Below are 17,275 nucleotides of genomic sequence, written 5' to 3' on the forward strand. Positions count from 1 at the left end.
CCCAGTGCCACAAAAGTACTCCATTATGGAGTGTACTAGGATTATAGAATTCCACTGGAGCTACACTCTATGTGTAGTCTGCTCTATGGCCAGCAGGAATCTGTGCTGCAAAACATCTCTGCAGGAGAGCCAGGAACAGACAGAGAAAGAGTTGGACACATGTATGGAATTAAATATATCGCTCAACACAATATCCCATCCCTCACCCTCACTCAACACCACATCCCACCCCTCACCTCCTCCCAAACCCATAACTTCGGAGACTCAAAAATCAACACTTTTGCATTAGCATGGTTTCTCTCTCTGAACTTTCAGAGAACTCTTTGCCTAAGAAACAAAGGACAGAGGGAATGGGACTGATGTGGGGCACAGCTTGAGTGGTGAATATGTAGTAGTCTACTAAGCCTAAGGAAAAATGCACAGCATCTGGATGAGGCTAGTTCTGTCTGAGTAAAACTCACTTAGAGCTGGCATACTGCAAATTCCCCCAAAATAGGAGGAGGCTGAGGTACTTTGAGATTCAACAACCAAGGAAATCATCATCAGAAAGGAGCAAATCATAAATTCAGAGTAATAGGGAAAATAAGGGGGAAAATATTGAAATAAAATCTCAGGAGAAAGAAAACTCAAAGACCTTGACCAAAAGCAAATAAATCAACAGCAAAATCATTAACAGGAGAAAGAAATATGGTTGCCAAATGAGTTCAGGCATCTATGAATAAATGCAACCAAAAAAGAGAGAAATGATTCCACACTTAATGAAACAGAAGACCCTATGGAATATGAGAAAATATATAACCTGCTCCTCCAGAATGGTTCAAAAGAAAAATGAGAATTATGACAGCAGAATTTATGGCCCATACAACAAAAATAATGTGCAGAAGAGAAAAACTGGAATGTGCCATGACAAGTCTCAAAACAAAAGAGAGAACAATAGATTAAGAATGCAGATATTCAGAAGTGTAAATATACAAAGAAACTAGAGTGAAGGGAAAAGTCAGGTGGAAGTCCCAGTGAAACAGTGAGCCTAGGACATTATGGATAGAACTTGGTTACTCCCTGCCTACAGGTGAATCAGTGTTTATTTCAGAACATTACAAACATGGTAATATACATAAAAGAGGAATCAAATCAAAACCTAGCAACAGGGGGGGAAATGACCTCTGTGTTATTAGTAAGAGAAAAACTTATGGTGGAGTAACTGAGGAGAAGGGGAGGGGAATATGAAAAAAGAAGGAGAAAAGAAGGAAGTCTTGTTTGGATGATGGGACATTGATGCATTCTCTATGAAGTGAGGTCTGTGAAAGGAGATGGTATGATCTGGGTAATTTGGTGCCTCAAGAATCTACTTGTCCTATCTCAGGAAACTCGGGAGTAGGAACTCTTGGCACTTGGAGGAACAAAAGAACATGTATTCAGTGGGAAATTTTAAGACAAATAATGAGGAAAAAGGAATAAGGAAGAAAGTTTGGATCCTTGACTGGCTGCATGATGAGGATCATGGTGGGGTGGTATTATCATGGTATAGTATTTTCTCTCTTATCTGCAGGAATTTGACATTGTTCTAGGATTGAGGAACAAAGGAAAAGGGGAATCCGTGTTCCACAAGACAGTTGTAAAAACTATTTAGAAAGGAAAATCTAGAATGGATACCTTAGAAGTTTTGGTTGCATGAAGAATACGGAGAGTAGAGAGATTAGATAACTAAAGGGCAGGCAGGTGACCCAGTGTGTAGAGAGACTGTCCTGATGTTGAGAAGATTCATCTTTCTGAGTTCAAATATAGCCTCAGGAACTTATTAGCTGTGTGACTCAGGACAAGCCACTGAATCCTGTTTGCCCCAATTTCCTCATTTGTAAAATGAGTTAGAGAAGGAAAAAACAAACTACTCCTAAATGGAGTCATGAAGAGTCAGATGCAATGAAGTTATGAATTAGAGAATGAGGTATAGAAGAGACAGAAAAAAATGGAGAAAGATAAGAATGAGAAAAATCTTTTTTGGAAGAGAACACCAAAAAATGAAAATTTAAAAATTAATGAACAGGACTAGTTGAAGGGGGGAAGAAGAAGGGAGAATCTACTTGACTAAGCGACAGCCAAAAAAAAAAAAAAAAAAAGAGGAAGAAGGGGAAGAAATATATAATCAGAAAAAGGCAGAAGAGAAAAGGGAACTATTTAACAAAATCCTAAAAGGAAAGAAGTAACAAATGAGAGGATGAGGGCAAACGTGCCAATGAGAGGGAGGTCACTTTCAAAAAGATTAAAGTAATTGAAGGAAGGTAGTACTATGTTTATTTCAGAAGATGGGGAAATAGCATAATTTGGAAAAATTTATTAGAGACAGATGGAGGAAAAATATAAACTTAATTCTCATAACTTTAAATGTGAATGGATTAAATGATCCTATAAAACAAAAGAATGACAGATTAGATAAGAAAACAAATCTTACAATTTGTTACTTACAAGAAACATTTAAAAAACAAAGACAAACAAAAAGTAAAACTGAGGGGAGGAGAAAAAATTGTTATGCATAAAGTGTTATGTGTAAGTGAGCTTTTATCATACATGAGCACTCTGGGTATCTAATCCCACAATGTGAATGATCAAGGGATTCCGGTTGGCAGCATGGGAGGTCCACTGAATCCACAAAATATAAAAAGAAGAGGGAGGTCTACAGTATCGTATATAGATATGAATAAAGATATGTACCACTGGGTATCTATAAGAGAACATGAACTAGAATCATACAGGTCAAGATGTTGATAGGCTACCAAGCTACTGTAATAAAATATCTATCACATGTCATATCATGTTGATGTTCTTTAGTCATTTTTCAGCACTTTGATGGCTTCCTGATCCCAGAGATTATATGTCAAACTCCCAATAGGGTATAATCCCAATGTAGACCTTCAGTTCCAGCTCAGTTCTTCTTCATGCCCACTTATAAATGCTTTAACATTTTATGGTTTTCCTCTATTCCTTTAGACATTTTACAGGTACTAATGCAACATTCACATTGCCATTCCCCTGTTATTTCTCCAGTTCCCTATATGAATAACCCTTCCATATCATGTTGTTCTTCGATCATTTTTTAGTCATATCTGACTTTCCTTGATTTTAGTTCTTGGCAGAGATAGTGGAGTTATTTGCTTTTTCCTTCTCCAGTTCATTTTACAAATGAGGAAACTGTGGTAAACTGGGTTCAGACTTCTCTGGTATGAAGAAAGAGCCAAAAAATTTTACATGGATATTCTAGATCTTGGGGATTCTGTACTCCTAAACCCCATCATATGGAAGGAATTATTGTATTATTGCATGTAACATTTATGCAGTGCCTACTACTTGCCAGGCATTGTGTTAAGCACTTTAAAAATGTCACAGCAAAGTGACCAAAGAACCATCCTGTATATTCACCCGTGCTATTTACTCTTTCCCCAATCCTTCTGCTCACAGTATCCAATTACATTTCAATATTTACTCACCTCACAACTGCTAGGTCTAACCATATCAATCCCTATAGCCTGACCTACAGCAAGGACCAATAGCAGCTTACTAAAACCAAAGGATACCTACAGATGCCTAAGTCTGGTATTTTGAACTCTTTAAAATCTGACTCCAACTATTTTTCCAGACTATTTTACATACATCATCTCATTCAATTGATATTCCAGCCAAATTGGACTACTGGGATTACAGGACAACAGATTTAGAGCTATCAGGAAATTTAGAGCCCATTGAGTACAGTTCCCTCATTTAAAAGTTAAGGAACTGAAGAGACTGAAGTGACTGATCCATGATCCCACAGCTAGTTAGCATCTGAGGGAAGACAGGATTCAAACTCTAGTGTTTCTAGTACTTCACACACACACACCTCTATATTACCTTCTATCTATTGCATATATATAATGTATGTATCCAGTTATTTAAATATTGCATCTCCCATCCTTACCTCATTAGAATGTAAATTGTTTTGTGTTTTTTTGTTTTTTGGTAAACCTAGTATTAATTCAGAGCTTAATAAATACTTCTTGATTGACATCAATCTTTTATTATATATCTACTCAATTTTATCTTTTGTTTGTCTTTGTTTTTTAAATGTGTTTCTTAAGCAACAAATTATAAGGAACTGTCAGGAACTGGGCTAAATGCTGAGGATTCAAAGATAAAATGCACCAATTATTTCCCTCAAAGTGCTTTTACTCTAGGAAGAAGAAGAGGAAAGAGAGGGGAGTCAAGAGAAAACATGTCTAGGTAAGGTAATTTGAAGGGAAACAAGAATAAGGAACATGAGCTAAACTCTGAAAAAAACTATGGTTCTAAAAACTAGGCAACTTTTAAGGCCAACTGAAGCTCTATTCCTGTATAGACCCTTAATAAATTATTTGTTGACTTTGTCCTGTATGTAAAAAACTGCCGTATTTGCCACATGGGAGGGAAAAAGGATCAAGAATCACTATATTACATAAACACACTCAAGCAAAACATATTCCCACATTGGTCATCTACAAAAAAGCATCTTTTATTCTGCCTGTTAATCCATTATAATATTGGTGTCATGGCATAAATTATTCTTCTGGTTATGCTCCCTTCTCTCTGCATCAGGTCATAAAAATCTTTCCACATCTTTTTGAAATTGTCTTTTTCCTCACTTCTTACAACACAACAGTTTTCCATCTTATCCATCTACTATGTTTGTTCAATCATTTCTCAATTGATGGGCTTTTTTTTTTTTTTTTTAGTTTTCAGAGTTTTTTGTTTTTGTTTGGTTTGGTTGAGTTTTTGGAAGCAATTGGGGTTAAGTGACTTGACCAGGGTCACCCAACTAGTAAATTTAAATGTCTGAGGCTAGATTTGAACTCAGGTCCTCCTGACTTCAGAGCTGGTACTCTATCCATTGTGCTATTCAGTTGTCCCTTCTGGGTTTTTTTGTTTATTTGTTTGTTTGCTTTCTTTTTAGTTTTCAGAGTTTTTGCTTATTTGTTTGTGTCATACATTGTCAATGCAACAATGTATTAAGCTTGTTTTCCTGAAGCTCCTAAAATATTTATCATTTTCTTTTCTTTTTAACCATCTTTGATGATTTTTTTTATTAAAGCTTCTTAATTTTCAAAAGATATGCATGGATAATTTTTCAACATTAACCACTGCAAAAACTTGTGTTCCAATTTCCCCTACTTCTCCCCATCCCCTCCCCTAAATAGCAAGTAATCCAATAAATGTTAAACATAGTTAAAATATATGTTAATTGTAAATCCAATATATGCATACATATTTATACAATTATCTTGCTGTACACACACACACAAAAAAAAAAAAAACAAATCAAAAAGGAAAAAATGAGAAAGAAAACAAAATGCAAGCAAACAACCACAAAAAGTGTGAAAATGCTATGTTGTGATCCACATTTAGTTCCCACAGTTCTCTCTCTGGGTGTAGATGGCTCTTTTCATCACAAGATCATTAAAACTGGTCTGAATAATCTCATTATTGAAAAAAAGCCAAATCCAGATTTTTGATGATTTGATAGTATGAAATTGATGTTCAAAATTGCTTTAGTTTGCATTTCTCTAATTAGTAGAAATCTGGAGCATTTTTTTTCATATGATTATAGTTAGCCTGGATTTCTCTCTTGTTTATATAATACAATGAGCTTCATTTTTTCACCCTCCCATGTGGCAAACATGGCAGCCTACTTATTGTTTCCCTTCTAATCCCAATTGTGTTAAATTTGTTTGTACAAAAACATTTTACTGTTATGTAATCAAAATCTATTTCCTTAGTCTTTGTTTTGTCATGAATTCTTCTCTATCCATAAATCTCAGAGATAATCTCTTCCTTGTTCCTACAAAATCTATGAATAAAAGGTGCTTTCCTTAGTATGAAAAATGGCATACATCTAAAACCCAGCCAATATTATATGTAACAAGAATAAACAGAATCCTATACCATAAGATCAAGGGTTAAAAAAAAAAAAAAAAAAAAAAAAGGATGTCCATTGTAACCCATTTCTATGAGAGTGCTAGATAAAACAAGAAAAAGAAATTGAGAGAAAAACACAAGCAAAGAAAAAACAAAATTATCACTTTTGCAGATAATATGATAATGCTATAATAATAAAAAAATCTGGAAGTCAACTGAAAAATTAATTGAAATAATGAATTCTGCAAACTTGCAGGATATAAAATATATCCATAAAAATCATCAGTATTTCTGCACAATACCAATAAAATTCAGCAGGAAGAAATAGAAAGAGATTCTACTAAAACTACAGGATGTATAAACTACTTGACAATTCACCTACCAAGGTGCACAAAAGAACCATATAAATACAACTATAAACCACTGTCTACAGAAATGAAGACAGTTAAGTAATTGGAGAAATGGCAATTGTTCTTGTGTAGGTTGAGATAATAAAATTAAAATGACAATACTATCCAAATTAATTTATTTATTCAGCTCCATACCAAACTATCCTAGGATCACTTTACAAAATTCATCTGGAGGCACACACAATAGAAAAAAATTAAGAATCACAAGGGAAATAATGAAAGGAAAGTGGGAAGAAAAAAAGATCTAGAAATACTCTCAAATTATACAATGAATAAATAACTATCAAAACAATTTGATATTAGTTAAAAAGTAGAGATCTACCAGTATAACATTAAGCATACAACAAATGAACTTAGTAATTTGGTTTTCAGCAATGGGAAAACTGGTAGTATTTGGGGAAAAAAAAAAAAACCAACTCCTGGGAAAATCATACAGCAGTATGGCAGAACCTCTCACATTTTATTCAGTTATCTCTTCTACATCACAGCAGTCAGAGACACAGGACCCCTGCAATCTAGCAAATCTGCACAAAATTTTTGGCCCTCTCTTCATACCAAAAGAAGTCTAAATTATTAGGGTTTTAAAAGACAAAATACATTAATATTATACAATGTTATACACATGTTTTACACATTTCTGAGTTTCTAAACTTTTTCCTATGTTGTCTGCTCGTCTTTATGTGTTATCTGTGGCTTCTGCAAAACTCCCCCAAAATGCCCATTTAATTTCTTATGCCAAACCACAATATATTGAAATTGTGATGGGGAAAGTCACAACGTGGAAGAGATAACTGTACCAAGATAGGTTCCAAATGAATATGTGACAGATTTAAAAGATCACATCAAAAACAAATTAGAGTAACAAAGGAATAAACTGTCTATCAGATCTACAGATAGGGAAAGAATTCATCAGCAAACAATGGATAAAGAAGATCAAGGAAGATAAAATAAATAGAAAATAAAATGTAGAAGTTTTAGTATGTTTAATTATTTTAAAATATATTAAAATTTAAAAGTTCTGCATAAATAAAACTAATGTATCTAAGATCAGAAAGGAAATGACAAAAAAATTTGCATTGAGTCAGATTCTTAAGTAGATTCAATTATAAAATAATCCTCAAAGAAATAAAGAACAATTTAAATAATTGAAAAAATATTCAGTTTATTATCATATTTATTATATTGGCTGAGCCAAAGTAATAAAAATGACAATACTACCAAAGGTTATTTGCACTTTTAATGCTACACACATTACTAAAGAGATATTTTACAGAATTTCATAAAATAATAACAGAATTTATTTGGAGGACCAAAAGATCTAGTTATTAAGGAAAATAACAAAAAAGTTATAAATAAAGAAGGAATTGCATTTTCAGACCTCAGACTGGAAAATAAAGCAGCAATCATCAAAAACATTTGGTATTAATCAAAATAGAGAAGTAGATCAATGGAGTAGCCTAGACAAGAGATAATCAGAAATCATGAAATTCAATGTCTGATAACCCTGAAAACAAAAACCCCTTTATTGGATAAGAACTACTGGGAAAGCAGGCAGACAGAAATTAGACCAACATGTTAGGCCATATTTCACAATAAATTCAAAATGGATTTTAGGGTCAGAGGAGGATGTGATGATCACCTTAGTCATAGGTAGCCAGTTCTTCAACTTCTAGATCAATAAACAAAGGAATCTTTCAGAGTTTTAGCATTCATCTCTGCTTCTTTGAAAATAAAAACAATACTCCAACAATGCCTAACAATACCCCTGGCTTTCAATGGCATTTTAAAATGTGATGTGCAAATTAAATCTTATTAACAGAAAAGGCCAAGGTCAATCCACCAGAGCAGTCTGTTGAAGGGGAAAGCTCTCAAGCAGTCATTCACTTTCAATTGTCATCCCTTTCATTAATACTGAGACCACAGTCCAAACCAGGCCATCCACCAGATGTTATCACCACTTAAGAATGTTTTTTTGTTCATTTTCTTCCCATTTTTATTTAAAGCATGGAGGAGCTTTGGAATAACCAGATGGCAAAACAAACAAACAAACAAAAACAATATGGAAATACTCTCCACTGATTCTTTTTCCAAATTAAATCAACAAACACTCATTAAATGCTACCGTTCACAAGGCAGTCCTCTCTTCTATATTCCCTTTTCTCTGAAGGCATAAGATAAGGGAGTAAGAACAGCATCATGTGGTAGAAAGAATTTTAGATTTTTAAAGGCTTAAAGTCTAAGATCTTATTCCAGATGCTACCATTTGTGACAATAGGCAATTCACTCTGACTCTCTAAGCCTCAGAGGTTTGTTCATTTGTAAAGTGGGGGAAACTTCAGTACTCACTACTTAGCTTATGGGGTTGTTGAAAGAACAGAAATCTGCAAACTCTAACATAATATAATGAAATATGTAACATATATCCTATATCTTAAGGAGGAGAGAAGAAAAAGAAGGAGAGAGAAAAAATTGGAACTTAAAATCTTATTTTAAATTAATATTAAAAATTCTTTTTACATGTAACTGGAAAAAACAAAATACCATTTTAATAAATATATAAATGAATGTTAGTGGTTATTCTTGCACAAAAGACAGCTTGGAAGAGTGGATAGAAAGCTGGTCTCAGATTTGAGGAAATCTAAGTTTGTTTCCAACACATATTGTCTATGCATCCAAAAATAAGTAACAACATCTCAAAGTTCTGAACTATTTTCTAAGTGTGCAGAGAAAATGCTGAGGTGCCTCTTGGTAGAAGGATTTCTGCAAGATTTTTATCACTAAACCACGAAATCTTAAACTTAGTCCGTATCTCTATCCATCTAATAGATATTGGCAACTCACTTAACTTCTCCAAAGTTCCCAGGTAACTCTAAAACTCCAAGTTGTGGAGCAAACACTGTCACTACCAGAAGAGGACTCACCAGGAATTTTCTAAACCACTGACATCACAGATCAGGCCTCTTCCCTCAAATTATTGTTAGGAACAAAAAAATAAAAGATATTCAAGGACAAATATCAAAAAAAAAAAAAAAAAACCTTAAAAAACTTCTTAGCTCCTACCTCTGTTCCCAATTTCCCAGAACATTTTCCTAAGTATTGGTAATCCCCATCATTATTTTGAGACATATACCTAAAATCATAGATCTCACAGCACCAGACCAAACAATGCTGTTTCCTTTGCTGGTTAAGAATTCAATCTCATTGTAGGGGATGTGGGAAAACTGGGACATTGACACATTGCTGGTGGAGTTGTGAACTAATCCAACCCATTCTGGAAAGCAATTTGGAATTGTGCCCAAAGGGCTATCAAAGCAGCAGTCTCATTGCTGGGTCTGTATTTCAAAGAGATCATAAAAAAGGGAAAAGGACCCACATGTGCAAAAAGTCTCATTTTTTGTAGTGGCAAGGAACTGGAAACTGAGTAGATGCCCATCAGTGGGGAAATGGCTAAATAAGCTTTGGTACATGAATTTAATGAAATATTATTGTTCTATGAGAAACAATCAGCAGAGTCATTTCAGAGAGGCCTGGAGAGACTTACATGAACTAATGCTGAGTGAAGTAGAACCAAGAGAACATTGTACACAGCAACAATAAGATTATGCGATGATCAATTGTGATGGATGTGGCTCTTTTCAACAGTGAGGTGATTCAGGACAATTCCAAAAGACTTGTGATGGAGAGAGCCATATGCATCCAGAGAGAGGATTGTGGGGATTGAATGTAGATTACAGATAGTATTTTCACCTTTTTGTGGTTGTTGTTTGCTTGCTTGTTTTTTTCTTACTCATTTTTCCCCTTTTTATTTTTTCTTGTGCAGCATGATAAATGTGGAAATATGTTTAGAAGAATTGTACATGTTTAACCTATACTGGGTTACTTGCTGTCTAGAGGAGAGGAGAAAGGGGAAGAGGGAAAGAAAAATTTGGAACACAGCATTTTGCAAGATAAATGTTAGAAATTATCTATGCATATGTTTTGAAAAATAAAAAGCTATTATTATTAAAAAAAAATCTGAGCTCCCAAAATATATTCATTTGATTTTTTAGTATTGTGCCTAGAAGAATGTCACATGCTGGTAGGCACATACTATAATAATGAGGACAAAGGACGGGGGCTTTGACTCAAGATGCTAAATTTTTTTAAGGGAGAATTTTATTGATTTATTTTAAATAGTAGCTTTTAATTTTCAAAGCACATGCAAAAATAGTCTTCAACATTCACTCCCATGAAACCTGGTGCACCAAATCCCTCTCTCTACCTTCCCCCTACTGATGCAGTTAGTGGGAGTGCAGAGAGTTGTGGGAACTCCTCCTGGTCGGTGCAAAGGTTCAACATGAAAGAATTCACGAACCCAAAGAGTTTAAGTGGCAAAAAAAAAAAAGGGAGTTTATTGTTGGCACTGCAGGAATCAGCTTTTGCTAGGAAGACTGACTTCTGAGTAACAAAGTCCTGGCAGAGAGATAAAGAGGAGTTAATGCTGAGAAGAGAATGTCTTCACAGCAGGCAGGAGTCCTGACAGGCAGCTATGCCAAGGAGAGGTTCTTTGACAAGGTGTGGTCCTGCTTTTAGGCCTCTGAAAAGAAATGAGCCCAAAATTGCCCTTTAAATAGGAAATCTGAGACTGCAGTTTCAATGGAATGCAATGTTGTCACTGGACCCGGTCTAGAATTTGGGTTGAATAAGACCATTTACTGGGAGTAGTCCTGTGCCAATTTTCAGTTCAATAGAGATATCAGGTCCAGATCTATCTCCAGCTAAATGAGACCACTTAAGTTTGAGCTAAGTAGGAGTGGTCCTGGGCTAATCTTAATGAAACCATTTAACTGCCCCAAGGGTGGGTCCCTGTCAGACGAGAGTTTCAAGGCTCACCCCAAAAGTCAAGGACAGTTTCAGGGTTCACCCCCATCACTACCCCTTCCTTAGACAGCAAGCAATCATTGAATATGTTAATTCTTCTATCCACATTTCCACAATTATACTACACAAGAAAAATCAGATTAAAAAAGGGAAAGAAATGAGAAAGAAAACAAAATACAAGCAAACAACAAAAAGGTAAAAATACAATGTTGTGATTTACATTCAGTCCCCATAGTTCGCTTTCTGGATGCAGATGGTTCTCTTCATCGCAAATCTATTGGAATTGGCCTAGATCATCTCACTGTTGAAAAAAGCCACGTTCATCAGAATTGATCATTACATAACCTTGTTGTTGCTGTGTACAATGATATCTGGTTCTGCTCAGTTCACTCAGCATCGGTTCATATAAGTCTCTCCAAGCCTCTCTGTATTCATCCTGCTGGTCATTTCTTACAGAACAATAATATTCCATAACATCCATATACCACAATTTATCCAACTATTCTCCAATTGATGGACATCCCCTCAGTTTCCACTTCTTTGCCTACAAAAAGGGCTGCCACAAACATTTTTGCACATGTGGATCCTTTGCCCTTTTTCATGATCTCTTTGGGTTACAGACCCAGCAGAGAACCTGTTGGATCAAATGGTATGCACAGTTTGATAGCCTTTATGGCATAGTTCCAGATTGCTCGCCAGAATGGTTGGATCCATTCACAATTCTACCAACAATGCATCAGTGTCCCAGGTTTCCTGCATCCCCTCCAACATTCATCATTATCTTTTCCTGTCATCTTAGTCAATCTGAAAGGTGTGCAGTGGTACCAAGGTGATAAATTTAGAAAGTCTGACAGGCCTCGGGGTCTTTCAGCAGGAGAGACCTTGTAGTACTTCAAAGCCATGAAACAACAGTGTTTAAGATCTATTTCATGAGAATAAATCACTAAAATAGGAAGCTATAAGAGAGGAATCTGATATCAGTTCTTCCTTTCCCATTTCCCTCTTTCTCCCTCTTCACTCATCTGAATATGGGCTTTGAGCTGCTTGCCTTAGGCATAATTATTGCTATCTATCCCAGGATGAGGATTTTAAACTGTGGCTCTGTGGACACATAAGGAAGATTAGATATCATCCTCTTTTTTTGCCATGGCTCACCAAACTCCTAAAGCTCTTTTTACATTTATCTTTGATTTTTCCTGTTTCCTCATCTAATAATAATAATAATTCACATTTATATAACATTTCACTCATAGCAACTCCAAGAAGTAGGCAATATAAGTATTATTATCCCCATTTTACATATGAAAAATGAAAGATTTGAGCATGAGGTGTAAATGTACTCTTGAAATGTGTTTTCCTAATAGAATAATATTGTTTATAGGGTGACTCAGAAGCTAATGCAACTGAATTATCAGCATTGTTTACTCCCTACGACCAAGATGGCAAAAAGAATGAGCAATAATCAGTACCAGTTCTAAAAAATGTTCTCTTCATGAGTTTTCTTCAAATTGTAAATCAATAACACTTTAAGAAATAAATTTAGCTATGAGGACATCTTTGACATATGAAATAGCTTCCATTTCACAAACTGATTTTCCTAGGAAACCCTTTCTTCACATAGTAGAAGAGAAATCAAGAATTCCTTCTGGCCAGCTCTCTTCCCCTTGGTGTAAACATCTGACTTCCATAATTGTAAATAAAATGAATGTATTCCCTCTTTACTAGCTTTGTCATCTTCAACAAGTGACTGCTCCTCTGAGGCTGTTGCCTCATGTTAAAAACTGGATGACCCACAGGCAGTTGTGAGAATCAAATGAGTTAACTTAAAGTGCTGTGTAAACCACAAAACACTATACAAATCAGTCACAACTATTACTAACACATAATGAGCAAGAAGTGATATAAAGAATAACCTCCAAGAAACATGATTTTACAGGCTTAAGTGACTTACCCAGGATCACACACCTAGTGAATCTTCCTGATTCCAAGCCCAGTGTTTTGTTCCTTCAGTTCATTAGGTGAATGCCATATGGATGATTTATGGGAAGACATGGATAAGAAAGGCAGGTGGGTTGTGAGCTGCATCAATAGGAATACCCACACTGATAGGTAGCTGAGGTATTCAAATATTGAATAATACATTATTTAATATACAGTATTGATTCAGGTGCCCATTTAGGATCATTGTGGTTGTCTGTGTCAGTGAGCTATCTTAAATTATGAACTTCTAAAAGCTCAGATTGACTTCTTAATTGGTTTCTTAATCCTTGCTTAAAACATCACCTACCAAAATACTACAAACAAATGCTGATACAAGGAAAAGCAAAACCTGGAAGGCTTATTGCTGGCTACATGAAAGATAAAAATTTAAAACAAATAATCTGAGAACCAGGGATTGAATCTTATTGCAGTCCCAACTAGCCTTTGTCGTTGTTTTTTCCTTATACCCAGTCCTTTGTATAGTAAAACCAGAGGACTAAAGAGAGACTGGGGCTTCACAATGTTGTAATGGAGTGGGTTTAGGGACGGTATCTCCATAAGTAATTAAATGAAAGGGACACAGAAGTTCTAACCCTTAGTCAGTTAACTGTCTGAGAAAAAGGCTCATGATTCAAGGATTCAATGTTTAAAGATTCAATGTTAATTTGGAGGCTTTTTTACTAACTTTTAGACAGAATCTTCAAATGGATGTGGTGGCTCACAACTTTAACAATAAACTAAGAGAGCTATCAGCCTGTGCTTATCATGGAGACTCTCTAGTCACTGTACCATAGCAGACAGAGCTAAGGTGACTCTAAACTAATGAATCCCAGAAGGTAAAAGCAGAAACTCCCCAAGCTGAATCCTAAGATCAACATCATCATAGGATAACAGCAGCCCTGCAGGATTGGTATGAGTGGTCCTGGATACACATTATCCTTGTATATGTACCCTGACCACAGAGATTCCTCAAATGTCCCCATTAACATGTGTAAAAATACAATAAAACATAGATAATGTGGTTTTCTTAGTAAATTTGTATCCTCGGAGATCTTATGTAGTAGCTTGGGGTTATATAACTAACTAAATATCTGAAAACAATTGAATAGCATAACAATCCTCCCTATGTTAGAGTATACAATAAAACTCTTATCTAAGGTTTAGTGGCTATGTTTCCATTTTAATTTGACATTTAGTTTGATGCTAGATGATTTGCCAAGAATCACAGTTAGTGTTTGTCAAAGGTGGAAGTGAATCTGGATTTGCCTGGCTCCCAGGATAGGTTTTTAACCACCATATACCAGGTAATCTTAGAGCTTGAAGATTCCTTAAATGTCATCTATTTCAATTCTCTTATTTTACAGATGAGTAAACTGAGGCCAAGAGAAGTTTATAGATGTACCCAAGGTCACATGGGCTATAAATGGCGGAGCCCAAATTAGAACTCTAACTCTAAATCCTTCATTCTTTCCATATCACAAACTTCACTGAACTGAGGTCCTGATTTAAAAAAAAAAAATCAATTCCAAAAGGTATTTCAAATCTGAGCAAATAAATCTCCTTGGGCTGACAAAATTTTCAAGGAGATAAATACTTAATAAGATAAGCATTCCCTTTTGGTCAATCTTTCTAGGAAATAAGATCCTCATCACAAGTCCAAGCAATAAGTAAACTTTTAATGGGGCCGAAAATGAATCTTTATCATCAGAGCTGCCTATTATTCCTATGAAATCCTATTAAAGTTCTGATTTTTACTAACCTAGAGTTGATTTTGATAATTAATTAATCAGTTTATGGGTAAATTCCTCAACAGAGATTTCAGATCAACAATAACAACTTATTCTTAATTAGGGAAACTATATTCAAGGGAATGCTGAAGTTGAGGAGATCTCCAACAGAACCAATTGTGAAATTTTCAGTGTGAGCATTTATACATCAGAAACAGCAAAAGCTACAAAACAGGACTTGATTTATTGAGTCTTTAAGTTTAAGAAAATGATGAAAGAAATGTTAAAAACAGATTAAAGTTAAAAGTATGTGGTAAGTACATTTTATAAGGAAAAGGCAGTTATTAAACACTTATCAACATAGCACTGACAACCTCTCTTCTTACTTCAACTCCTTTCTCCATTTTTCAAAGGAAAAAAAATATTAGTTAGCTAGCAAGAATTGACAAAAGTGAATTTTTTCTGGTAAGAAGAGAAGGAATGTAAAAGTGTAAGAGAGGAAGGAACAGTGGGGACTAAAAGGAGGCACTGCTTGTAAAAGAAAATTTAAACATAAGTTGTCTTCTGTGAGCATCAGTTTATAAAGCCTGACTCCAGTCTTAAAATAACAAGTGGTTGCAGGAATTTGTCTCTGGACCTAATTTCTTGTAATGGTGATAAGCAAACCATTGTGAAATTCTTTTTTTTCCCGTAAACTTATTTTATTTTAAAAAACAGAATAAGAAAAAAGGAAAACAGAAAAAAAATACAAAATAAAATGAAACAAGAGAACATTGGCATGTGCCCAGAAGAACATCAGGGAGGATTCAAAATACAGAATAATAAAAAACAGTTCAAGAAAGTATATGTATATATTAGTAGAAGAATTTATATTCATGAGTGTCCAACTTTTCTTTACTTCCTTGTAAATTGTTCTTTTGTTCTCTGCTGTGTACCGTTTTTAATTTATTATTTTTCAGCTCTCACCTCTGACCAGGAACCCCAAATCAAGAGCTCCACCTTCCAGCAAGTGCCCACAGCCAGCAGCATCCCTGCGCTCTGGTGCTGATTCCTTCTCAGCCAGGACCACGTTCCTCCAGCACAGATAGGCTTGTTCCCAATCAGCTGAGGTTTCCTCCTTCTTCCCAGACTCAGACCATGATTCCACAAATAATTCAGGAGGTGAAAGTCTCTGTGGTTCCTGCTGAGGCTCCAGATACACCCAAGTAGTGCCAAGGTGTTTGCACATCACACAGGTTAATCCCTAGCCTAGAGTCTTTCTTGGGAACTTCTCAAATTGTTTTAAGAGGACCCAAGTTCTGCCCCAGTCTTCTTGATTTTTTAACCAGTCTATATTTGCCTTAAGGTGCAAATTTGATCTATTTGTGAGGGAAATCGGGAGAGTTTGAAATTTACCGACCTACTCAGCCATTTTCCCAGAATCCTCCTTGAAATTTTTATTAGCTTTCTCAACACAAAACCTAGCCTGACATTGGAATTCCTCTTGGCAAAACAGGACACATCTACTGAAGAGACGGTGTGTCTATGGAACCAGAACTTAGTGAATCTTGCAGACTAAAGACATGGATTTCAAGTGTGTCACCCAGGACACACTTAAATAATATTTTACAATCTATTCAAATATTCTTATTTCCTTAATCCTTGAAACTCTAATAAAAGTCATATCTATGGGAGACATTCACAAAATTCAAAACTTACAGTCAAGAAGAAATTCTATTTTGGTAGGGATGTGGCTCAGTGAGTAGAGGGCTGGGCCTGAAGTCAAGAAGACCTGAATTTAAATCCAGTCTTAGATACTTATTGGTTACAGGATTCTGGACAAGGCATTTAACTGTTATTTGCTTTGTTTTCTTCAACTGTAAAAGGGAGATTATAATACTATTTATTTCCAAGCTATTGTGAGGATCCAACAGTTACAAAGCAGTTAGCCTAGTTCCTAGTATATAGTAGGTGTTATATAAATACATAGGGCAGCTAAATGGTGCAGTGGACAGAATTCCAAGCCCAGAGTCAAGATTTGAATTCAAATCCATGCTCAGACATTTATTAGTTTTGTGACCCTGGCAAGTCATTTCACCCTGTTAACCTCAGTTTCTTTATCTGTAAAATGAGCTGGAGAAGGAAATGGCAAACCACTCCAGTATCTTTTCAATGAAAATTGTAAATGGGGTCACAAAATGTCAGACACAACTTTAAAAAAATGATTGAATAAAGGAATACACTGGCCATTCTCCTTCCAGAAGTGAATTTGGTGCCTCAAATATTATATAGTAACCACATTAAATTTGAGCCTGTGCTCCCCAGAGACCAAGGTGGTATACAGGAAAAGGAAATGGAAAAACACTCCAATGTCTTCACTAGAAAACCCCAAATGTGGTC

This window comes from Antechinus flavipes, chromosome 1, assembly GCF_016432865.1.
Source record: "Antechinus flavipes isolate AdamAnt ecotype Samford, QLD, Australia chromosome 1, AdamAnt_v2, whole genome shotgun sequence".
Classification (NCBI taxonomy): Eukaryota; Metazoa; Chordata; class Mammalia; order Dasyuromorphia; family Dasyuridae; genus Antechinus; species Antechinus flavipes.